The sequence below is a fragment of the Thermobia domestica genome, chromosome 18, assembly GCF_964235325.1.
Source record: "Thermobia domestica chromosome 18, izTheDome1.hap1.1, whole genome shotgun sequence".
Lineage (NCBI taxonomy): Eukaryota > Metazoa > Arthropoda > Insecta > Zygentoma > Lepismatidae > Thermobia > Thermobia domestica.
In genome coordinates, this window is record NC_137471.1 from 168,969,378 (window position 1) to 168,995,619 (window position 26,242).

The 26,242-nt window shown below is 34.7% G+C and overlaps 1 long non-coding RNA gene across 4 annotated transcripts; it reads left to right on the forward strand.

Annotated features, from left to right (window-relative positions):
- The first annotated feature begins 1,940 nt into the window (after positions 1–1,940).
- On the forward strand, positions 1,941–22,886 carry LOC145675014 (uncharacterized). 4 transcript variants are annotated; one of them, XR_014129102.1, is made up of 3 exons: positions 1,941–2,026; positions 14,066–14,558; positions 22,186–22,886. It is a non-coding gene; the product is annotated as an uncharacterized LOC145675014 (long non-coding RNA). The 4 variants fall into 4 exon arrangements; XR_014129101.1 differs by lacking the exon at positions 1,941–2,026 and adding an exon at positions 2,394–2,612; XR_014129100.1 differs by lacking the exon at positions 1,941–2,026 and adding an exon at positions 2,394–2,612 and having other exon boundaries at positions 14,066–14,281.
- Positions 22,887–26,242: the final 3,356 nt, after the last annotated feature.

Genomic DNA, 26,242 nt, shown 5'->3' on the forward strand with positions numbered 1-26,242 from the left:
CGGTTTCCTCAACCTAATTTAATTCCCGTGGGTGGGATATAGTCAGCTACGAATCATATACAAACTATATTTCAATCGATTCAGCTAAACGAAACAAATCGATTGAAATCGATTTCAGCTACTTCCGGTTAACCAGTTCCGGTTTCTTTAGCCTAATTTAATTTCCAGGATGGGTTATGATCATCAACGAATCATATACCAACTATATATCAATCCATTCATCTGGATGAAGCAAATCGATGAAACTAAATTAGGCTAATTAAACCGAAAGTAGTTAAATTTGGTATCGATCGATTTGTTTTGTCAAACTGAATCGATTGATACATAGATTGCATATGTTTCGTTGCTGATTATACCCCACCCCGGAAACTAAATTAGGCTCAGTAAACCGGAAGTGGTTAACCGGAAGTAATTAAATTTGGTATCGATCGATTTGTTTTGTCGAGCTGAATCGATTGATATATAGATTGTATGGGCCTTATGCAGAGTCATTCTGATACATGAATAGTGTCATACTAAAGAGTTCTACTAACATATGTTTCAAGCAGTAGTCAGGCCTTTAGTATTACGCTAATCATTCCTCAAAATGACTCTGCATAAGGCTGTATATGTTTCGTTGCTGATTATACCTCACCCCCGGAAACTAAGTTAGGCTCAAACCGGAAGTAGTTAAATTTGGTATCGATCGATTTGTTTTGTCAAGCTGAATCGATTGATATATAGATTGTATATGTTTCGTTGCTGATTATATCCCACCCCCGGAAAGTAAATTATTCCCTGTTTTTGTTTCTCTTACGATGGCACTACCATGTAAACTTCTTCATATAACCCGTTCAAAGCTAGCTTGTTTGTAACCAGCTAGCAGAACAGGAAGCGGAAATGACGTTTACTTCACCAACGTACATTAGTTAATCACACTTGATTAACTTCGTGAAATACTGCTTCCTAATTAGCGATTCTGAATACTATTTTAATATCCATCCGTTAGTCAATCTCGTAGTAAGGTGTTAATCATTTGTCAAAACGATTCAGTATAAGGCCCATTGAGTCTTATGCAGAGTCGTTCTCTGTCGTAATTAGAACCATACTAAAGAGTTCGACTAACAAAGGTTACCTGCAGTAGTCAATTAATGTATGACTCTAATCAAAGTCGAAATGATCTCACAAGGCGGGTTGTTATTAAAATTTGCCGCATTATGGGGCGGTATTCAGAGAGAATTTGTTAATCGAGTTTTAGTCACAGTCTAGTTAGTAGCATACTAAATTTTTACTATGGAAGTTGCACTTTGTGGTATTCAGAGTCTACTTTGAGTACAACTAAGACGATAATTTGGGTATGATAAACTTATATAATCCCAATGCATCGGGCGAGAACAATAAATGTGGCAACTACGGAAAAGTAGATCAGCCCCTTCGTAGTCTTTAAAAATGAAAACACATGTAATACGAAATACGAAGTGTTGTGTCGCACCCTAAACCGTGGGTAAAAGATTAGCCTCTGCTTGAGATTAATTAGTCAAAGTGACTAACGACTCTGCATAAGGCCCATGTAGTTTAATGCTTCATATAAGAATGAGAGCATTTAATTTCTTTAGTCCAAATATAATGATATATATAGGACCTTATCAAGAGTCGTCCTAAAGTTTGATTAGAATCATACTAAAGAGATCGAATTAAATGAACGGTATTCAGAGAGAATTCGTTAATGAAGATTTAGACACGGATTAGTTAGTGGCATACTAGCTCTATACTAAGGAATATATAATTTTTGGTATTCAGAGTCCACTTTGAATACAACTAAAAAGTTGATTTGGGTATTAATAACTAATATAACCTCAATGCATCGGGTGAGAAAAATAAATGTGGCAACTACGGAAAAGTTGTGCGCATGCGTAGTCTTTAAATAAGAAATTACATGAAATCCGAAATGTGTTGCAAAGCTAAACCGCGGCTTAAAGGGTACCCTCTGCTCTAGATTAATTAGTCACATGTGATTAACTTCGTCAACTACTACGTCCTAATCAGGGTTTGTGAATACACTTTTCATAACCATCATTAGTTAAGCCTGTAGTAGGTCATTAATCAAACTTCAAAGCGACTCTGCATAAGACCAAATATATTTCATGCTCTAGTCATGCTTTTAGTATGACTCTAATCATACTCAAAGCGTCTTTGGATAAGGCCTCATACATGTAGGAAAACGTTCATCATATTCCAGAGAAAAATCTTGTAACGGCGAAAAATAAGTAATTTTAAAACTGACAAATAAAAAGAAGTGGGATTAATATCTGTGTCCCGATCGATTTTTTGGAGCATTCCATAATAATCTGCATAATGTGTAAATTTGATGTTCATACACAATAATTTTCAGTTCATTAGTTGGTACTCTTGTTGATAACGAAAATGGCGGTAACTGTCGGAAATCCTTGGCTCGTATAATGAATATGTATTTTTTCCCTTTCACCTTGCATAGCAATCTGCGAAGTACAAGTACCCTTTATGTGTCAAACTAGATAATAATTATTCAATACAACAATAGCTTACTTCTAAGTTTCTCGCTCGGTATAGTATCTATGTGCGTACATGATTAGTGGTTCAATTAAGTGGAGATGGTGAGTTTTGGTAATGTCTGTATAATGTGAAAGGACTTATAAGTTCAAATTTGATTTTCATACTGCTCTACTTTTGGCGCATCACTAGAAACAATTTTTTGAAAAGTTATTCCACTTTATTTACTTCCTAATTTCCCCTAAAATGGTTCCGCACGGACATGAAAATATCTTACTTTCCATTGATAAATTGAAGGACGCTATCAGAAAAAAAATATATATATATTGAAAACTCCCAGTTATGATTTGGCTATAAATAAAGCTTCCGGATTTGTGACAAAAACTAGTGCAAAAGCACAAACCAACCTGTGTTAGGTGGCTTTCAAAAACATATGAATGCTATCTAACAGAGTATGGAGCTGTTCCCATAATCGAATAATGAGTAACAATTCCATAAAATTTCATAACCGCATGGCCAATCAATAATTATAATTTTATCAAACTTCAAAAACTCAAAATATTTGACGCAGTAGTAATGTTAGGGACACTCCGCATATTCCAGGCAATTGAAGTACTCGAGATATTCGAAATGTTAGGAACATTGAGCCAGTTTGAGAAGCAGAAACTGTTCGTGAGAGTAATTTTTTGATAGCAACACACTCTGAAACATTTAAATATAATTGCAATTTATCGAGTCGTTTGAATATTTTGAGATGTTCGAGAGTATCGTATGTTTGAAAAAAAAAATGCAAACGAGATTATCAGTATTATATAACATGTATTACATGCAGGATATTTATTTTAAAACCTAGCTGCCTTGAAGTGAACTGAACGTGAACTATTTTCTTCTTGTTGTTTAGATGTCTTTAGGATCATTGTTTATGTACAAGGCGGTAAGATTGTACCGGTACTTCATGCCGAACATTCATTGCAACCGATTCCTCTTAACAGTACAGAGATCAGTTCCCAAAAATAATCCCATGAATCGAAGCAATCGAAAAGTAAATTTTGGACAATCTTTGCAGACCGCCTAATAAGTAATCCTATTCTAACTTCGCACCTAACTGAACATGTTCTATGTTCAAATGTACGTTGATCATGTGTGTTGCTTCGGTGAAGTGAGTTTCGGTGTTCGGATATCACTTAATTAATTAATTTTTTTGTTCAAATATTTGTGATAATGAAGTGAATTCCGATCGTTTCCCGATATTCTGTGGATTGATTAATATTGAGAAATGTAGTAATAGTTTAGGTGGACGAGAGTTGGTTTGGCTGACGCAAATTTAATGTTGATCGAATGTGCCGCAGTCAGAAGTGGATAGTCGGTGGTACGCAGTCTGTCGAGAATACGTGGTTGAATTTAAAGAGGAATTTAAATTTAACTTATCGTTCTGATAATTTGATGCTTCAATTCGCTTATTTAAGAAAGAGAAGCTTTGCTGCTGGTTGTTCCATTGTCTTGGTGAGATGTAATTTATTTTTCTTCGTCATGTTACAGTGATATATAATTAGTGGTGGATGTTTTCTTTTTCCTTCTTACGTTAGCTTTATGGTAGTGGTTTGATTATTTGTTGTTGTTTGGAATGTTTTTATGGTACTTCTGCGGGGGGTTTGCGGGCGGTATCCCCCATTTAGATCTCAAAATTGATAGTCACCGTTTAACCTAAATTTATTTCTCGGAAGACTTTAGCGTCAGTTCTCAATGATATTGCCCTTGTATGTTGCAATCGATGAGTAAATTTATGGTGAGTGTGGTAGATCACTTGGTTAGCAATCGTAATCTATTATCATTGTTATAATATACCTTAGTTTGCTTCGCAGCACAGGAGACATCGGCGCCAACAACCGCTAAAACACCAAAACAACATTCTCATCAGGAGAAACAAAAACACCGATTCCGTACCTGTTCCGGTGACAGTGGTTCTGTTCCTCGAATGCTACGTTCAGTGATGGCATAAACTGCACCCTAGCCTGCAAAACTTACGTAGTCTTTCACGAGAGAGAGAAAGGGAGGGATAAAGAGAAAACATAAGTTACCGGAACCTAGAGCGCCATTAGTCTGCAAGACGCCACTTTACTGATTGCGTCACAAATAGGGCAGACAGGTTAAAGAGAATTTTGTATCTTATTTCGACTGTTTGAAGTAAGGTTCTGGATGGAGTTTCTGCTGCAGGTGGAAGGAAGGGAATGAGAAATTATCATCCGGTTCTTAAACCCTTCGAGTATTTGAGATTATTGAATATTTAAAGTTCGAGTATGTCTGAAACAAAACCTGAGAATTTTAGGTTTGAAGATCCCCATTAGGCCTGTAAGTAGGGGGAGGGAAGGTTCCAGGCCCCACTAAATTTTTGCTTCCCCCCTAAAATTTTCAGACTTACGCATGTACAACTATATGGTTGATGGGGCCTTTATACATTTTTTCTCTGGCTACTAGCCAATTCTCTATTATAGATAGCGCTCTCCGTCGATTTCTGTGTGCCGTAACTTTCGAACAGATAGGCCAATTGTGGTGGAACTTACTTTAAAATTCTCCCCCTTTTCTTTCATCACACACTTATTGTTCTTGGTTGCCCTACTGCAAGGGGAACTTCCCTTAATGCGAGTATTTCTTCCAATTTTCTGCGTAGGCGCGGTACTATGACTATTATTATTACTCTTTTCTGACTATTAACATTCCTGGTACTACCATTACTAGTACATTTATAATGTTCTAGTGTCATTTTTGCATTCAACATTTAATACGTTTCTTGTTTCTTTTTGAAGCATTTTCTTCTTTTCTTGTTTTAGGACTTAGGCTATTGTATATGCTATGTGAAGTAGGCAGAGTTTATACTAAATTCTTGATATGTTTTAGAAGGGTTTAAAGTTCTAGAGGAAAATTAAATTTTAAGAAAATTGAAAAAGTTAATATTGCGATGATAGAGAAAACAAAATCTTATTAGATCACCAAAGATCTCTCTCCACCAAATACTTGCTCGATGTGAATGAAACACAAGCTAGGCCCGCTCTTTCCCATTTTCCTTTTTCTTTTTTTTTGCCTACACCATCTTATAGGACATTATTTTCTTCTTTGGTGCTATTTTGAAATGCGAACAACCGCGTACTTAAGTAATTGTTATTGATTAAAATTCAGAAATTGAGACCTATTTTAACACGCCTTTCTAAGACCGACATTTTTTTCATAGCTTTTATTTGCAAATGCCTAGAACCACTTCCAGCAGTAATTGTGCCCATCCCACCCCTCGGTGATGGGATAGCAGAAGACTTCAGTTTTTGCTATTTTCGTACATTCCCTTTGACGCACGCCGGAACCCAAGACTCATGATATTATAGACCGGAAATTTTAGACAACTATGGTTAGTAATCGTGCAAAGAATCTGTCAATTCGGTTCACCGCTTTAGAGTATTGACGCAATTATACCTCGTCTTCTCCATTTTCTGTTGGACACCTTCTTGAAATAGTACGACTGACAATCTGTCCGCACCGGTTCTCTTGTCACTGATACTAACTAAAGTGTGTGCAAAAGCGAATCACTCTATCTTGTGCCGTTTGCAAGGCAAAGACACATAAAATTTAAACGGCGTGAGACCTTAAATGAGCGTGTCCCTTCTTATAGGACAAGATAAAAAAGACAGAAAACTGAGTTGGAGTGGACTGCTCGGCGGCTATAATGTGTAGATCTGAATCACCCAGTTTTGGAAAACTCATGCTAACATCTACTGTCCATTCCCTCTGCTGTTAGCTGACATTTACAAATTCTAACACTTTAAATTACAGGTAAAATGCCAAGCGTTATTAAACACCATTTTCTTTCATACGTAACATATGATTTGCACTTAAAATATTGTGCCGCTTTTTTAGCAAATTGTGTTAGCATACAGCGTTTCAAAACTAGTCGTCTTTGATTCGGATGTCACTCAGACATGTGTATCTTTTAGGTGTTTCTGCCTTCTAATACGTTCTCACTCGTACGTAGTGGCCTTAAGACAATCTCAGAGAAAGAAATCATGGTTATCACAATTCGGTGACATTCGAAAATTTCTGAATCATCGAGGGATGAAGTTTTGTAATGGTTCAACAATAACCGGAATGTAAGTAATACTTAAAATTTCGATAAGCTCAAAATTTCGACATTACCCGAAATTTCGAGAGTATCAGAAAATTTGTTAATATTCCAAGTTTCTAGTATACCTGAAATTTCTGTAGTAATCACATTTTTACACGATTTTGTCTTTAATTCTGATAATAATACAACTTTCAAACACCCTAAACTTCGATAATGTTCGAACATCCAATAATACTGGAAAATATTGATAATATTCTAATTTTCGATAATAATCGAAATCCGTTAATGTTCGAACCTTATGAAATAATACCCAAAATTTCGTTAATGTGTGAAATTTCCAAAACACGCGAAACTCCGAGTAATCGTTGCCCAGTGGAAAAATTTTCACACCCAAACTCAATAGGTCTTCAACCTTATCGAACAACTTTAGTCACGGCAGGGCGAAGAGAGCAGGCGCCTGACCGATTGTGGGTACCTTCGTGAATGATGGGTACCTTCCTCCCACTTTCTTCATTCCACCATTTCACTCATCTCTCATCATCACCGTCTCCTTTAGCCTAACCGGCATAACCGTGGGACGTAAAAGTCAAAGATTTCATTTCATTTTCAGTAGTGCATGTGGCTTGGGATATCCGGCTCCCTTTTCCGGCTGGAATTCATATTACTCGGAGTCCATGTCAATTAGTTTGTCTCGTTTCATGTGGCCTCGCTGCTGAAAGGGACGATAAACTCAAAATCAACTCAATGTTTCAATAGTACATGTCATGTTTTCATACTAGTAACATTCCACTGGTAAACATGAAATAGAAGTTCTGTGCTATGTGCAGAAATGGACTGTCACTGGGAAACAGCATCTAATTGATATATCCTGTGTTAGGAAATGATATCGCAGTTTGCGTTCGAATGCAGTGAAAGCGCAACTTATTTATGAGTTGCATTCACAGATACAGGTTCACTTTTCAATGACTTAAATCTTACAAGGTGATATTGGTGTTATAACAGGTGTTATATGTATATATATATATTTTAAATGCTTATGGATCTGGGTAACTAAGTGCTCATGATATCAAACAGTTGTACAAAATACAAAAGAGAACTTGTCCTACGTGATCAATAATAGCGACAATGATAACTACTTGTTTCAGAGCAGTAGCGAAACATGTTTGTCCACGCGGGAGAAAGAGTGTACGTAGGGACAATCCCTTCAACACAAGATATCTCGTAAGCAAGTACAAAAGGCACTTGATACTGCATAAAATCACGTAGTAGAGGACTTTTAGTCGCTTCACTGAAGAATCTTTATATTCGAAAACGTAAGTTACAGGTTTCCTACGTAATGCAGAAATGCTTTTCTGATAAAAAATTGGTATGTAATAAAGTCATCTGTAATAAGCACTTAGAAAGAAGAGAATATTCTTCGTGTTGATTTGGCACTACAGTTGTAAACATGAAATAAGATGTTCTACATTGCGGAGACTCGGCCGGATGGTGGAAGTTTATATTCTGGGCAGTGTTTCATATGCACTAACTCATTTTACATAGTTAATATTATTACTTTATAAGGAACTATTGTAAACCAGTACCGAGATTTACACTAGTGTTAATTCTAAAAATTCTTAATTCTTTCAGCGGTGTTTAACTTGTTTCACAATTTTTCGCCTGCATCTAAAAATAACTCAGCCGGAATTTCATCTAAGCCGGGAGATTTGTATTTCTTTACTTTCTTATAGCTGTTTCTACTTTTATTCGGATGAGTATTGGAATATATGATTCTGCGGATGTATCTCTTTTTCTCCACGAACACTAGTTTTATGTTGCTTGTTAAGCAAATCCTCAAAAAATCTTTCCGTCTATTTAGGGTGCTGTCCGTATCAGTGAGAACTGTAACCTCCGATTTTTTTTAATATATAAGCACGAGCCTTTCGTAAATTCGCTGACCCCCTTATACATATCCCGGGTGTTTTTATTTTTACTATTATCTTCAAATTCCTTAATTTTAAGTTTCAAATAATCGCGTTTCTTTGTTCTAAAATTTTGGAAGCTTCCCGACTGGTATCTGCGAAATTTTGTGTAGTTATTTCATTCGGATTTTGTAGCCAACGTAATTTTGCCTGTTTTCTCTTCTCTGCTAGTTTAATGCATTCGTGGTCGAACCAAGGCTTATTCATACGTATTTCCGCGTGTCCCAATTTTTCCTTTGCTTAAATTTTAATGCTAATTTCAATCCACGTATCCTCAACACTAATGCACTCCGAATCTTCTAATGCCGTGAATCTATTCCAAACATCAGCCTGGTATTTCTCTCTTACCTGTCTCTCTTCTAATTTCTTTAAATTGAATCTCTTCGTTTTCGGACAATGAATATTACCTTTATTCAACGATAATATCTCTCGTATTATCGCTGCTACCAGGTAGTGATCAGTGTCACAATCAGTCCCTCTAAACGACCAGACATCAGTTATACTAGATTGCCTTATTCTATCTACTAAAACCTGTTCAATTTGATTATGTGTTTTCCGTCTGGTGATTTCTAAGTGTATTCATAAATGTCGCGATGTGGGAATTTTGCACTCTTCACGATTAGATTATTGGATTTTGCAAAGTTGACAATTCTAACACCGTTGTCATTATTTTCCTTATGTAGAATTTCGTTCCCTATAATCAGTTTGAAAATATCCTCTCGTCCTATCTTCGCATTGAAATCCCGTAATAGAATTTTCATATGGTATCGTGGGAGTTGGTCAAATATCAGTTCCACTTCTTCGTAAATACTGTCTTTTATATCGTCATTCTTAGGGTCAAATATCAGTTCCACTTCTTCGTAAAAACTGTCTTTTATATCGTCATTCTTATCTTCAGTTGGGGCATGTACATTTAAAACAATAATATCACACCACCGTCCCTTAAAAGTAATAAAAGAAAGTCTGTCAGTAGCAAATTCAACCCGTTTAATTGCTGGTCATATTCGTTTTTACGAAAAACCCTGTTCCTAACTGGTAGTTTTTATTTCTTTCCCCGTAAAAGAACGTAAAATTTCCGGAATTCACAGATCCATTTCCTTCCCACCTAACTTCCTGAACTCCCACTAGGTTCATCCTGTAATTCTCTAACTCACTCATTACGGATTTTAACGCTCCCGCGCTATAAAAACTTTTTATATTCCAAGTTCCAAATTTCATGCCCATTTTCTTCTGCTGAGGTCGTGCCAAGTTATCAGCCCCTGTCCGAGTCTTTTGTGAATATTTCTGAACAAGTGCTTTTCTTTTACAGGATGAGGTTGTTAGCCTTACCCATACCCTCAAGCTGGAGGACCACTCCTAGTCGGCTGTCCGCGACTGCTTATTCAGTATATTCGCAGCTAACCTATATATCTAGAGGTCTTCTCGATCCGCAACCTGAGGACGCGCCATGCCGTGGTGACAGCAACCCACGTTACACGGTATCGTCTCAGGAACCCACGCTATGGTATAGATATTTATGAAGAGTCTCCAAAGGTTTAAAGCGAACAACTCTGACAGGGATCAGTAAAATCAGTAGACTTGCGGAACTTCATTGTCACTTTAAAATTTCCAATTTGATAAATGACGTTTTAGAACATCTGTACCAGGATTCGATTCTGTAGGTCTAGATGTTACAGTTAAAATTTCCAATTTGATAAATGACGTTTTAGAACATCTGTACCAGGATTCGATTCTGTAGGTCTAGATGTTACAGTTATTCTATCTCTTGCTGCTGAAAAAGAATAGTCGCATAAATTACTTTCTTTAGAAGCAATCAAACGGAAAAGCATATTTCCGTCAGGGTGTCACTATTTGAGAAGTTATAAACATTATAAACAAACAAGGAAGAGTTTTAATCTTATTTAGTATTTGTGTCCGTTTTGAATCACATTCTCAAGAATGTATGTTAAATGGATATATAAGCGAATGATTTTACAGAATAGGTTGAGGTGTCGCGCTGGGAGCATTGTGTCCGAATTTTAGATGGTTCGTTTGCTATGAGAGGTTTCCTTGGTCTTCTGACCCGTCTACGCGAGTTTCTTGGGCTTTCTGCGTACTTTCTCCTTTCTTTCCAGATTCTTATTCCATCGATTATTTCAGAATGTACTTGCAATTATTGATTCGTCCCTATTAGCCTAAAGACGAGTACCGTGGGATAAAACAAAATTTTGATTTTATACAAATATTTGATTTTGAAATTTGATTGAGAAAATTTAATGGAAGGAATAGGTTGAGTAGGGTTGGCAACATCAATCGCTTTTCACGTTTTGAGTAACCAATATTCTTCCAGTGTGAAGTATTTAGAATGACGCAATTGTGTAAGACATATTCTTGACAGATGATTACGCAATGGTAGCTTTTACTATAATGTTTGCAAAAAAATCACAATTTAAAGAATGCTTTCGAAGTAAAACATCGTAGAATCCCAATAATCGAGAAATAATTTATGACGGGAAAAATTATTGACGCCACCAACATCGGATTTGCGACGTTCATGCTACAGAACTTTTGATTCGCTGCTTGGTTGATACTTCTAGTTGGGTGTTATTTGCTTTCTGTTTTAACCTCAATCCCAGGCAACATAATTATTCAGATGTCTACAAAGGGCGGTGGCAATTTTGTCATCGGGAAATTCGCCACCGGTATATTACCATGTAGGTAATTTTATCACGATAATTTCATCAGTCGTGTCTTTTAGAATATAATACAAGTACAATGAATGCACTCGAAAAAGGTTTTGAAATTGCTTTCCTTAATCTTCAGCTGAAGGAAAACTATGCTGCATAATCAAAATATATTATTATTAGTAGTAGTAGTATACTATTAAATAGTGAGTTAAATATTTTAGATACCGTATTTGAGACAAGTTTCCAATAACTATCAGAGAAAAATTATCATATAAGAAATTTTTATCACAGTTATTTTTTTCACTTTTGTTGAACTAAATAGAGGCGAAGTAAATGACCAAAACATCTTACGTTATTTTAATCAATCTTGGAAAACAATTCAGTTGGTACTCAACACTAAGTTTCGGGTACTCGACGCACGAGCAAGCACCAGTAGAACAAAATAGTTCGAGCTTCAGCAAATGTTAAAAGCATAGGCAACATGGGGAACTAATGGGTTTATATATATCTATCACAATTTACAAATACTAAGTTTCGCCAATATCAACATTTCAGAATAGAAAATAGCAAACAAATACGAGTAGATATGCTTATCCAGGCCCCCAACTAGAAAGGGCTACTGGGGCCTGGAACCCTAAAGTTTTCGTGGTCCCCCCCAGATATCAATACAAATTGGTATCATCAATACAAAAAAAAAAAAAAAAAAGAGAGAGAGAGATAGAAACCACGATTTAGATACTTGTAAAAGATTTTTAAGGATTAGCACTCCCTTCCCCCTAAGTTATTCATGGCCTCCCAAGCCTCTGGAACCTATTTTGAGCCTGTGCCATTCCCTTCATTTTCTCGAAACTAGACTAAAATTTGCATCGTTCTTGTACCGTTTTCTGAGTCCAAACTCTACGACCTTCCTGAACGTTAACAGAGTCTTGTAATAAGAGTGACCTTTTTTAGGAGCTATGGAAAGAACAATATTATATTTCAACTCTAAGTAAACAATAGCAAATTGTTATTGGATATACGTGAAAAAGACGTGTAAATATCTCTGGAAATTTCCTTTATAGACTTATCGAGCTATTGAGCTGTGAACATGAATGTTTCAGGGGAGCTTTCCATGGCTCCTAAAAAAAAAAATGTTATTTGAGATGGGACATTTGTAACTAGGTGTACGCCCTAATGCAGAGCAAGACATAAAATTCATATGAAGAACTCTTTCATGAGGTGGTGCATCAGTACAATGAACTTGGGGAATATCCGGACCCTGTAACTGTGGTTATGGATTTCGAGATAGCAGAAATGCAGGCTGTAAAAGGAACTTCTTGAAATTCAACTATTCATAGAATTCAACAAGGTGAAGCAACGGTTTCACTTGTGTTCCATCAAGATACTGTAGGTCAACCACTGAAACAGAAATCTAGCGTGTTTCAGATTTTGCAGAAACGGCTCCAGTCTTTGTGCATAATGTATAACACTGGAACTAAATGTTTGAAAAATGTTTTGCTTGTTGTTTCCTATAATGTTGTGAATAGTAGAAAATGAACATGTAAAGTAGTTATTGCATTATAACAAGTTATATTTTGTTTGCTATTTTCTGTTCTGAAATTTTAATATTGGCAAAACGTAATATTTGTAAATAGTGATATATATAAATTCATTGGCGATCAATTTTGCCTGTGCTTTTAACATTTGCTAAAGCTGATATTATGTTCTTTTACTGCTATTTGTTCTTGTGTGGAGTATCCTAAACTTCGATTTTCAAGAGTCGAACACAAACTGGGTTATTTCGCAACTTTAATTAAGATAATGGTAAGTTTTTTGGTCGTTTTCTTTGTCTCTACTTAGTTCAACAAAGCTGAAAAAATGACCATGACAAAATTTCCTACATGCTAATATCTGTGACAAAATTACCGCGACGAAAATTCCGGTGACGAAATTACCTAAGTTCGTCTACAAAACGGGTTTATGTGGAAAACTAAACAGTTCAGGTGCCTAAAAATTTCTGGAAGTAATATCACGTCCAACACACGCTCAAGTAACACGTACCGAGATTTCCTATCTCTTTTTTTTTGGGGGGGGGTGCTCATCCTGGATTACAAATAAATTTTATCTTTACTTACTTCAGTAAAAAATTTTGAACGCACCATACTCTGTTTCGTTCCTGGATGTGGCGTATTAAAGAATCTAATCTTTGGACTATTCTGAACTTACTAATTTGCACAACATATCTCTGCAAATTTGTAATTTTCTTTAATACAACCTGTTATGTTGTCTCTAAATTACAATCAATATGTTTTCGTCGCGCTATTAACTGAAATTTGTGAGTTTTTAGCAAATGTGACTTACCGCATATCGAGCCTTTATTGCTAGTGTTTCAGTTTCTACTTTTTATTTTATATATGATTAAAAATTGACATCCTTATTGTTTAATTAACTGCCGTATGTTATCTCCAAACTGCACCAATCTGCATGAAATAAATTAGGTAATCACTCTTAAATATTGCAATATTTGATACTGGTTATATACGGTAAACCAACGGTACTGGCATTATAATTAGGCAGAAACAGTCAGAAACTTAAGCATTTCATGTGGTTAATTAATATCTCCCAGCGATAAACAGAAATTTGTTCTCGCTATTTATGTTCGAATAAATACTGATCTAAATATATTATGTATTATTGTATTATCAACTTTTATATATATCCATATGCTTATTTCGTAAGGCCACTAATTATGTATATTTTACCTTCAATTTACTGTTCTGTTTTCTTTAGTCAATATTATATACAAACTATTCATGCTTTCGTCTTTTTTGTGTTTTTTAAAGGTTTTTGAAGGGAAAGGTTCGATCTATTTCTGAAAACATCACGTGGCTTACACTCTACTAATTACGGAGTTGAAGATCATTAGATACATTGTGATAAAGTACATGTGAGAACTATTATCATGGAAGACGAACATAAAATTACATCTGAATTAATTTCTATGTTGTCTGAGATAATCAACGAAGCGGAGAAGAGCAAATCTCCTGATGAAAATTCAGGTAAAGAAATTTGTGTGAGATTCGAGAATAATGAAGAAACTAAGTTCACAGTAATCCGGAAAGAGAATCCGATATTAGATCAAAATGTTACATGTTCCCAGAGCACAGAACTATTTACTGAAATAAAGTCTGAACCTAAAATCAAAGACAATGACACACATTTAACTGTTTCAATTGATGAAGCGAAAATTGAAGCTTTCACCACAACTGTAAAATCGTCTTCCTCTTTGTTAAGTCACTTGATATACCACGAAAAAAATACATCTGAACTTGAAAGGTAACGTTTTTCTTCCTTTTGTGTTCTGTATGTTGTGGATCGTATTTTGAAAAGCAAGTGTATGCGTTTTTGTTTCTAATTTTTAGACAATTTATAAGCATGGTCGTTCAGATTACAAGGTTCTATATTGCACAAATACGCTATTTGATTTTCGCTAATTTGGAATGCACTAGATCGGGGTCACTAAGTTTCCAGTAATACTATTCCAGTATCATATAACCGTGCAATCTATAAAGGAGAAGTATGACTGCATGGAAAGTGTGACAGTAAAATGATTTGATCCTAATTTCCTATTGATTTTTGGAGAACCCCAGGTAATTATTTGATTGACATTTAATAGGACATTTAATAATTTCGTTGACATATGTTACCCTTCTATGCGTTTCAATCACGATGGCTAACTAGTATTAATAATATTAATATAAGTTAACCGTAATAAGCTTTCCAAATAGCGTAAATCAAAAATAATAATAGTAAAAAAATGAAATGAATTTTTTCGTATGTAAACTATGCTGGTCTTCAAAGACTAAAATAGTAAACAAGAAAAAACAAAGAATAAAAAAATACAGAACAAAATCAAAATTAATACGATAATTAGAGATAATAGTTCAAATCTTTATACTGAAGTTCGCATTGCACTAAAAATCTCAATCACAGTAACAACTGTGAAAATTTGATGAATGCTAAAATTTTACCCCTAAACCCAGATTAATATTTATAGGTACTCGTAAACGTTGTCTAATAGCTGAGTATTGTGGACATTCTACAAAAAACTGTCGCGTTTTCAGCGGCAAGAAATAGCTTTTGTAATGCTCTTACCACCAAAAACAAACAAACAAAACAAAAAGAAAACATAGTTCTCATGCTGCACGTAATAGATTCTCACGAAAATATTCTCCATGGAAAGTTGTTCACTTTAAGAAAAAGCTATTAAACTCTTAATTCTATAACTTGCAGGTTGTATCCTATTAGATTTAAACGGTATTTACTATAATATATATTATTTAGTACTTTTAAGAATAAATAAAACCTTTCTAATACTTAGGCTTTCTGATTCCTACTATTTGCAATGCTTGTATTTATTTGAATAATGATCATTTTCCATTGCGAAACAGGATAATTTAACGATACCTTTTTTACATACCTTATTTTCTTTGTTTAAGTAATAGAAATGCTACCTCATATTGAAGATCTATATCATACGATTAAATTTTGTAAATACACGTGCGATGTATTCAAAACACAGTTCAATGCATAAAAATTAAATTTATGGTTACCTTTCTTCTTTTGTAATACAATTTACACGTTGAAAAAAATTTAACTATTTATCGAATGCGCTTCGAAAGTCCTTGATAATTACTGTTTTTTTTTAAATTTCTCATGATTAACTCCATATTTAATAATTAAGTGTAGTCTTTAGTACGTGTATGTCTCTACATTTTGTTATGTTATACTTTTAGTGTCATTTCACATATATTATAGTCTTGCTGTATCAGGTAGTTATCGTACAAGCTAATTACTGTTCTAGAGAATTTAATTTTATTAGTGACACATTTCAACGCCTAGTTTCGTCGATATTATTTATAGAGAAAGAAAAGAAGATTGACTCCTATAGGCCAAGCTTCTACTATCTTATTATCTACATAATCCGCACTAGATTATACAGGCCCGACTGTAGTTGCATGTATTCCGTTTTAGAAACAGCTTTCGTTCCGACGAATGTACAAGAGAGAGAGGGACGAATATTTGGTAACTTGCTAATACAATAATTGAAATTTTTCTGAATTCTTGGCTGGAAAGGTTTCGAAATATACTTTGTATACAGAGTTATTCAAAAGTCCCATGCCATCCGTTATAAAATGAGCGCTTGTTTAGATACGCAGAATTTGTAAGTGTAGCTACACATTAGGCTAATAGGATTTTTTTTGGTGCTTGTAAAGTAAACGGCTACTATTTTGCTGTCCATTTTGAATGGCGCTAAAAATGTTGAAATTCAAAATTTTTCATGAGATATATGAAAGGAATAAAAAAAATTAAAAGCCAATTGAATTATCATATTTTATATAACTAATTTGAGAATATAATCACTTATCCAGGTGCTTAACTAACTATTAGCCAAACACGACCCCATCTAAGTATGAGCCGGAAGAAGTGCCCGTGCTGTGGCTCGTGATTGCAAAACGCATTGGACATGCTGTAGTTCCGTACGTTCTAGTAACACAGTTACTGAACAAATTCGAAGAGATAGGTAAAGATACCGACAGCCACGATCAGCCTTCTCTTTGAGTCCATTCCGGATATTCGTGGGGCGTAGAACTCACAGATTTTATTTCATTTCAGTTACGATCAAGTAGGCCCGAAAGAACAACTGCCGAACTCACATCGCATCGTTTGTTCAATTTCCATAGGGCAGCACACGTAGATTATCACTGGAATGCTACATAAGTCAAACTCCCATTTGCAAGGTGTTACTGACGCATAAGTGGCAGATTTACAGGCTTCAGCTGTAAGTAACGTCTTTCGGAGTGTGAATGAGATCGGGAGGTGTAATTTTGTGAGTGGGTAGTTTTACAATTGCGAGAGGACCCAATTTTGCAATACTAATTTTACACACCGATGAAGTAAATTTTCGTGTCACAGGAGTGGTAAACAAACTAAATCTACAGTTCTGGTCTCCAGATAACTCAAACTGCACAGATTCATGTAAAATGGCTGTTGCGAGGAAAAATGCGGTATGGCCACGGATCTAAGATACACGTATTATTAGAACATTTGGTATCCCACTGCCATCTTAACTGCAGAGCGTTACTGGGACACGTTATAAGAGCTCATTCTTCCCTGAGCCCGTGCTCGATGCAGCAGTTTTCTCTTATTTTACCAACATGATAGAGCACCACCTCAATATTGTCTGCAAGTTCGTCAATATTCTGATGCAAATTTCCTGGTCGATATAGACAAGTGGAATATCATGCCAGATCACCTGATTTATCACCATTTGACTTTTACCTGTGGCGCCACTTAAAGACATTTATATATAGTGAAAGATACAGGATGCGTGTGAAAAAATCACACCAGAGATATTGCCCCATGTTCATACAGTTTGAGAGACACGTCTACAAACATCGTAAAACAACACAGCCAACACATTAAACATATTTTGTAAGAGAAAATCTAAGTGACATTCGTGTCATTGAAATTGCATAATTATTAGAATAAAATCTGATTAACACCGATAAATTTCCTTTATTACATGAACCTTGCCATTTAAATTTTTCGAGCCAAATTCGTAATTTCGTGTAGCAAGATCGCTGTCGTTTACCTGACTCTTGTCACAAGGGTTCCCTCTAGACCTAAATCGTTTCTATACTTATCAAATCCCTTTATCTATAATCACTTGTAAATAAACGAGAGACGTTCATACTGTGCATAGAAGTATCAGTACTTGAGCTGTGTAAAAAGTCAGAAATACAGTCCTCGTCAGCATTGAGCACCTTATTCAACTTAGCAAGTAAGGTAGCTAATATAAACTATGGCTCATGCCAATGGAATACCATAAATTGTGGTGCGAATACAGATCTTTGGGAATCAATATCGTTGAATTAAATTTATGTGGCATGTAAAGCACCGTTGTCAGAAAAGTCTTTTACAGTGAAGTGTGATCCGTGAAACGCATTTGCGCAGGAAGCAAACATCATTGCACAGGAAACATCAAATTTCTTGACTTTTGAATTTTCGAATAAATATTTGACGCGGAAGTAATCGTAATTGGTAATGAAGCTTGCGTACTTTCATTTAGGTCACGTTTAGAGTTGCTTTCAAAAAGAAATAGTCTGTAGTCCAACCAGAATGACGACAAAATAGTTGTATAAGCTTTCATGATCACTCTAAATTGTAGTGGATCATTACTTATATCAATGTTTGTTAATTCCAACCATTGCACTGTGTGATGTCGTCTTGCGCTTTGAATGCAGACACATAGAACAAAGCTGAAAATTGTAAATGTAGAGTCAGAGTTACAGACGATACTGCCTAGCCCCCAAAGTTTCGGAGAGCAAATTGAAAACTATCGGAGTCTTACTCATAGGCTGGTCATCTAATTTCCTACTAGTATCCAACAACGTGGAAGTAATGTCTGATACTTAACCCCTTTCTGCAACATTTTCTTTTCCTTTTCGAAAAATAAGAATCTGTATTGGAAATCCTAAAATGGGAACTTGAAAATTGAATTAAAACTTGAATTTTATATTTTTCACGTAATTCCGACGAGAAATACGTGCCATATATCACATACTTAAAATTCTCAAAGATCATGCCAGATGCACCAACATCTTTTATTCATACACGTCAATATCACACAGCAGAAAAATCAATCATTTGGAGCCTTTGAAAGATCACGCAAAACTAAAGTGAAATAAGTGTATGCGCCATATATGGCATGGCATGCGGTAAGGAGTTAATATTTGTGCATTCAACTTTTATGGAACAGAAATAATGCTCAATTATTTTTTTCTTGAATTTGGGTTTTAAAGTTTACCAAAAGCGAACAGTACACTGGCAAGAACGCAAGAATAAATTTAAACTTTTATTTTAGCTCCATTATCCCAACATCACATTTTTAGCCTGAATTTGGATCATTAAAACATATTTACGATTCTTGGGATCTCTTGCTGAATGTAGCATTTATCATTAGTTAGTAACAATACTTCGCTAATGCTGCTGTTCATTAATTCATTTTTCACTTTGCTAATATCTTTTCTTATATAATTTATTAACTTTTCTATTCGTTGTCTTAACTTCCTGTTGACCACTTTCCCCACTAAAGTAGTTTCAAGAACCAATAATAGTTAAATGATCTATCTCATCAACCTTCGACTGAGTTTGAAAACCCATCTTACAATAGACCAGAAGTAACTTGTTAATTTCCTTTCCACTGTAAGATGAATCAGCACCTACTTTAGTTCAACGTTGTATACTCTCTTGCGAACTATTATCGGAAAATAAATAATTACATGTAAATCGACAACACGTCGACTCATATTAGAAATGTACGTGCAAACGATGTTAAATTGTAGCATTGGGAGTGTCTCACCGTAGGAATATCCCAAAAGATAAACTTTAAAGGTCGAATCATATCCAACATTACAACGGCTTAATCTTCTTCTTGTTCTTGTTTAGAACATCTCAACACAAAATTAATGCAGATCTAATCTGATTGTGGAATTGTATTATTTACTAAGTAATGGAAACCTATATATATAATATCAGTATCTGCATTCCATTGAGTATTTACAGCAACAATGTATATTTTTATAGAGATTTCTAGTGTATCTTATTTAATCTGCAATTAAGTAAATATTTTTATGCTAAAGAGTTGTAGACTTTATTCGTTTGAACTAGTAGAATGTTTAATTGCAAAACACGTAACCACTGAAAGCGCAACAATTGTATTATCTACTACTTCTTTATGCGTCGATGCGCCAGTTTATAGTGTTGTGCTTAGGCTTCTTTTAGAGAGAGTTCGGCCCTCAAGTACAGTTTGAATCAATTAAATGTTTACAAAAGACTTTGTCCAAATTACCAACAAATTCGTGCGTCTTGTAATTATGCATTCAGAAACACTGCTCGGGATTGACAAACTGGTTCTGGTATTCAATCCAACCCGCCCTACTCTCCCCCCTCTCCAGGTCTCCCCCCTCTGCGTGACGAAATGTACTCTTTCCATTCAGACGGGAAAAGCAGAAACCTGGGTTACAGGCTTTATAGCTCTAAAACCATCCCTTTCGTCTGATCTGAAATGCCTTTAAAAAGCCTGAAGAAAATCACACCAGATATTTTCGTAGCTTTATAAAAGGCTACTTTGTGTGTTCTTTTCCTTCTTGAAAGACTACATATAACATCAAGCTTGGAAGATGATGCTTCCAAAATCTATGAAAATCTTCATTTTCGGCAGTATGGTTTGTGTTTCCCGAGGTTTGTAATGCAGAGCTGAAAAAACTACTAAGAGAAATGAGTGTTATTCAATGATTAATTCGACTTGTTTCCTAGTAATTGCAAGCAAATGTTCCAGGAGTGTCACTTTGTGCAGCACAGTAGGGTGTAATTCTCCCCCTCCTTTTTGATGAAATGCATAGTAATACACTAACAAAACAGAGTGACACTCTTTTGTTCGACGAAAATATATTCCTCCCCTTACCCGAGGGATATCTAAAATGAGAGTGTTTTAACAACAAGCCTATATAGTTATGATAGCACATAACGAGAGCACTTATATTTCAATTCCACAGTCGAAGGATTGATCCCAAGCCATACAAGTTCATAGCGGACGACATTAACAGAGATAAAGACATTCAAATATAGAGACAGAAAAGGATTATTTACATATGTCAGTTTAGAATCGAGGAAAAAATGATAGGACAACGTACGCGTTATGACGAGAATTATGTTTTTGTGAAACGAATAAAAGTTTCCGAACTGTTAGGATCACATTAGACACTTCTCCAAATAGGGTGGAGAACTCATTTTAATCCGTCAAATGATTCCGACTAGAGTAGGTTCTGGGGAAATTAGAATTGAAAATAAAAAAAAAAAAAAATCAGCTTCGAGACAGATTTCAAACCAAGAACATATTAGCCATCGGACCAAGACTTTATTCTACCACGGAAAACTGTACTTAGTCATTCGTATACATATCTCTTAGGTGTGGTTACAAACTAATAGAATACTAGAGGGTAATCATCTATCAAACTAACTTTCACAAAAATGTAGTATAATTTATATGGAAATTCGTTTCGTACAGAGATTATAATCACGTATGGAAGTTCCTAGTAGCAGATAGCTCTAAATACAGATTTTATTTATAAACGGATTATATTTTTCTGTTTATTTATAGAAATATATATATAAAATCATTATTACGAGACAAGACCCTACCTTGCCCGAACACTCGATAAATCATGATTTTTCCTTCTAACGCTTCCGAGGTCGCAACAACCGAGAATAGATCTAAACTGATAGTTGATTAAGAAAGGATAACGTTTCTTTCAATTTTAAAGAGTGCTATACAGAACATCGTACGATGAAATCTATTCATACTACATATTCATAGTACAAGATATATCGTATGTGTAATAACTTGCTTAACCACTACACTAAAATAGAACATTCGTAACCTGAAACTAAAATAATCTACCCTCTTTACCAAAGGTTTTCTGGCGCAAATCGTAAGTATTTGTTATATGTCGTTTTAACTAAATTCTTTATGGAAGTAGGTATATTCTTACAAATGGATAGCTGACAAGAAAGGAAAGCAGTCTCTGTATTATGAATATTCAATTAATAAACTTATACCGTAGCAATATCTTTTTATGCTGTCAGAGAGAATTTTTTTTTTCAGTTTGTATTGATTGCAAGCCTGAAGACAGCATTTTGATATTGAACTCTACTTTCTTTTTATACATTTAGTGCATTCGTCTTAAATTAACCTCATATGTTTTAATTTATAATTTCTGTAATTCTCTCGAATGGTAATTATTATCTTTATTGAGAAAGACTGACCTTCCATGCGTATCTTCTTTTTTGGTTTAAGTTGTTTCGAAAATACAAAACACTTACATTTGACATTTTTCAGGTCACAAATCATCTGTTCTTATAATTGCAATAAGACGCTCCACGAAAATTGCGTGTCAAAACCTACTGCATTAAATACGGATGTAAAACATACGCATGAAACAAACAGAGAACATACTTGTCCTGAGTGCGGAAAAGCGTTTAGAGACGGGTTCTCTTTAAAAAATCACATATGTACCCGTCTCTATACACGTAAAAGGCCATATTCTTGCACTCAGTGTGGTAAAAATTTTCTTCAAAAACATCATTTAAGTAATCACATGCTTACTCATACAGGTGAAAAACCATATTATTGCGTCCAGTGTGGAAGAGCGTTTTCTTTGGAATGTAATTTAAAGACTCATATGCGTATCCATACAGGTGAAAAGCCTTATAGCTGCGATCAATGTGGAAAATCTTTTACTAACAAAAGGTCATTAAATTTTCATATGCTTGATCATACCTGTGAAAACTCATAACATTGCATTCGTGTGTTATGAAAGTGACATACCTAGTGATAGGCAAGTGGAATATTAACAGTGGAAAGGAAAATAAAAAATGGGAATATTCCGTGTTTTCTCCAGGCATATAAATTCCCGGAAGAGAATATGTTTTCATTTCTATACTCTATTTTCCAAATTATAGAACCATATGTTTAATTTTAATTCCATTTTTTATCTTTTTTTTAGTGTTTGAATAAATTGGAAGTTAAAAAATTTGAAATTCGTCTATTGTACTTTGTACAACTAATTAATATGTTTTTTTTTTTAAATTTCCAATTCTATTTGTACAATAAAGTAGCGAAGTGCTAATTTACAAAAGATGAGAACGGACCTGTTTCTATAGTAATGTAGAAATTCTGCAGAAATACATACGAGGTAGCATCAATATATCCCGAAACACCGCTAGTAGTAGACGTCGGTCTGTCTGCACTCTCTCTGACTCGAATTTCTGAAGAGGTACTGGGACTTTTCTTACATGTAAATTAACGCATGAAATTTGGAGAAATGGGTTGCAGGAGAGGTCGTGTGTTTCAACATTACCTGCATAATTCAAAGGATAGGTCATATAGTTTATTTTACTAATACAATAAAAAGAAAACAACCTCTGAAAGTATATTCATTTTAAATTTATAGTGATCAGTTTCGGAACACGTCTCAAATACGAAGAATGCAGGAAACAGTTTGTGACTCATATTTAGTTCTTATATTATACTTACATACTTTTAGATTCTAGAAAATATTAACTCATTTCAATCGTCTTATAAGAATGACGTTTTTTCAAGTTGTACTCTGTATGGTTAGAAGCAGAATATTCACCATTGATAGTCAAATTCAAAACTTGCTATAAATATAACGACTGGGATTTTTTTTTTATGAATCACACCTAGGACATTGTTGACGTACTGAATTCTCGTAAATAACAACTCACGAGCTATCTCTCTAATCGAGTATGTATAACATCATTTTAAATAAAACATTTCTACGTTAATTTCTCGGAGCTGCGGAAATCAGAGGTCATATTTTAGAATAGGTGAAAAATAGAAGTAGTTGATAATTTTTCGTTAGTAGTATATACGAACATTCTTACCTCTTTTACTAGTGCAGCGGACAGAATTCCTTGAGCTAGCATGGCAAAGATACGACAGTCGTTGTTTAGATTCAGTTTGTCTCTGTTCGTTAGGAAGCCATAGATACGACGTACTGTGAATCCAGTGCTAGGTATCGCGAGGCCTATAACGAAAACTAACAACAAAATAATGATAAAAATAGGATCTATTGGGATTCGAACCATGCTCCAAAAAGGGAAATATTTGTATCGTAATCGTTGTTCACACTTCTTCATCCAACAGTCGCCGTAGTTGGTTCCCAAGACCAAGTGCTGACTATCATGATCCGGGATTCGGGGTGCATATCTTATTGTGTACCTGAGCTTTCCTCGAAAATAGTCCCACATAACCTCGGATTTGGTTCAGTATTAGTCTCATGTAACACCAAGAAGGAAATAAGCGAGGCTTGCAATAAAACGATAAGTCATGCACCTAGTGTTTGCTTTGGGAGAAAATATTCGCTTTCACTGCATTGCACTGAGTAAACAAGACTTCAGTAATATTAAATATACGCCAACACTTACACAATACGTCCTTACTATGTGCTGTACATTACATTAATCCACACACGATAATTGTATTACCCGAATTCTATATTACAAAAGTAAAATAATTTCACAAACACTTTATTGGATGAATTCATCAATTCACATGATTGACACACTAATTACTTATTTATTTAAAAGTAGTAGACTATATGTTTTTTTTATTTTAACTTGTAGCCCTTAATTCCACATTTAGCGAAATATCGTTAAACACAAAATAAAAAAAAAAAACATTAGTTTTGTTTTTGCGATCTATTTCTTTTGATTAGAAGTTACACGGTAGTTAATTTTGTTTGCAGCAACTGGTTTTTGTCCCTTTTATATAGTGGACATATTTACAGTTACAAATAGGACATTAGGATTTAATTCATTTTACTATTTGATATTTTAGTTTTGAGTATAAGTGAAACATTTACGAATGAGCTTGTAGTTTTTATAACTTAACACTTCCTCTTCTTAATGTCGACTTCTCGCACAAAATTTAGCGTCGCTATTTATGTGAGCACGGAAGGACATAAACTTGCGGTGGTTTTATTCCCACTTAAATGTCACATGTTGTGAAAGTATAACTTTTATAGGTACTACTGGAGGGCTTTTGACACTGTTTTATCACATGATCATTGCATTTATATATACCACTGTATCAACAATTTATCACTAGTAAGGAATTATGCATATTAAGTTGATTGAATTTACACCTTGCACCATAAGTCGTGTGCGGGTGGATGAGAGAATACTACATACAAATTCTTCAGCAAATTTGGTGTGACGTGAAGCATTGGGCTTGCTCGAAGACAGGTTCTGTTTGGGGAGTAACTAATATAAAGTTGAAGCTCCTAGAATTAAAGTTTTAATACACATATGCACAATTGAAGCTCCTAGTTGCACTTCTAAGGATAGCAACTAGCAGAGTTTTTATTCGTACGAATTTTCCCCGTATAGACGACCGTTGAATAAAATGCTCCATATAATATATAGCGTTGATTACGTTATACTTTTAGCTTTATGAAGTAATAAAAAGTAATTTATTTCACTCAGCTAACGGGGATCACAATATTTCAGATTATATCCTTTGGATTGAAAAGCAGAAAATCTACCATTACCAAATACAAGTTCAATTTAATTTCAAATAGAACGATTGAGAACTTTTTCGTAACATGTTTCGGACTTGCACCTTGTAATTGCAAGTATTCTAACTAAAACTGCAAAATGCATAATTTAAGTTCTTGTTGTTATTATTAGATAAGTGGAAGAAATTACGAGTTTTTGCTTTCTTGAATTAAGAACACTGTAAGAATATCCATAGGCTTAAGCCACGAAGAAAATTCCTTCCATTTTATTTCAAACGTATTTTCAATTTGAACCTCTTGTTTGCACGTACTGGAACTTACGGCAGGTGTGTATTTAACATTATGCTATCCCTATTAGTTGAGTGAAGTAAATCGTGAGGTATTTTTGCAGAATGAATAAGGTGTTGGAACTTTTCTGTTAACAAGAAATAAGAAAGTTCTGGTTTTGATTTTAAACTTGTTTAAAACTCACCCATTTGAATGACTTGTTTTCTGCCTGTAACTGTTGTTCCATGATTGTTGCATTATATATTAGATTTGCAACTGCGGATGTTTCTTCTCTATTAAATACAAAATTTAACAACGGCCATGTAAATGAAAATAAGTGTTTAATCAAAATGAAAAATACAAATGAAACATGTTAATCCGCCTACGAACGTAAATGTGGCTAATTTAAGTATTTATACAAATATTTCTCGATAATTTCTTCAAATGCCACTATTCAAACAAATATCTGTAATCTTTTACTGTATACTCATGTAAAAATCAAATCACCACTTCACTTCACTTTAGCACTTGTCGTTTCCAATCGTTTTCCAAAAGGTTCAGAGTTAATTTCAATCACTTTTAGTAAGA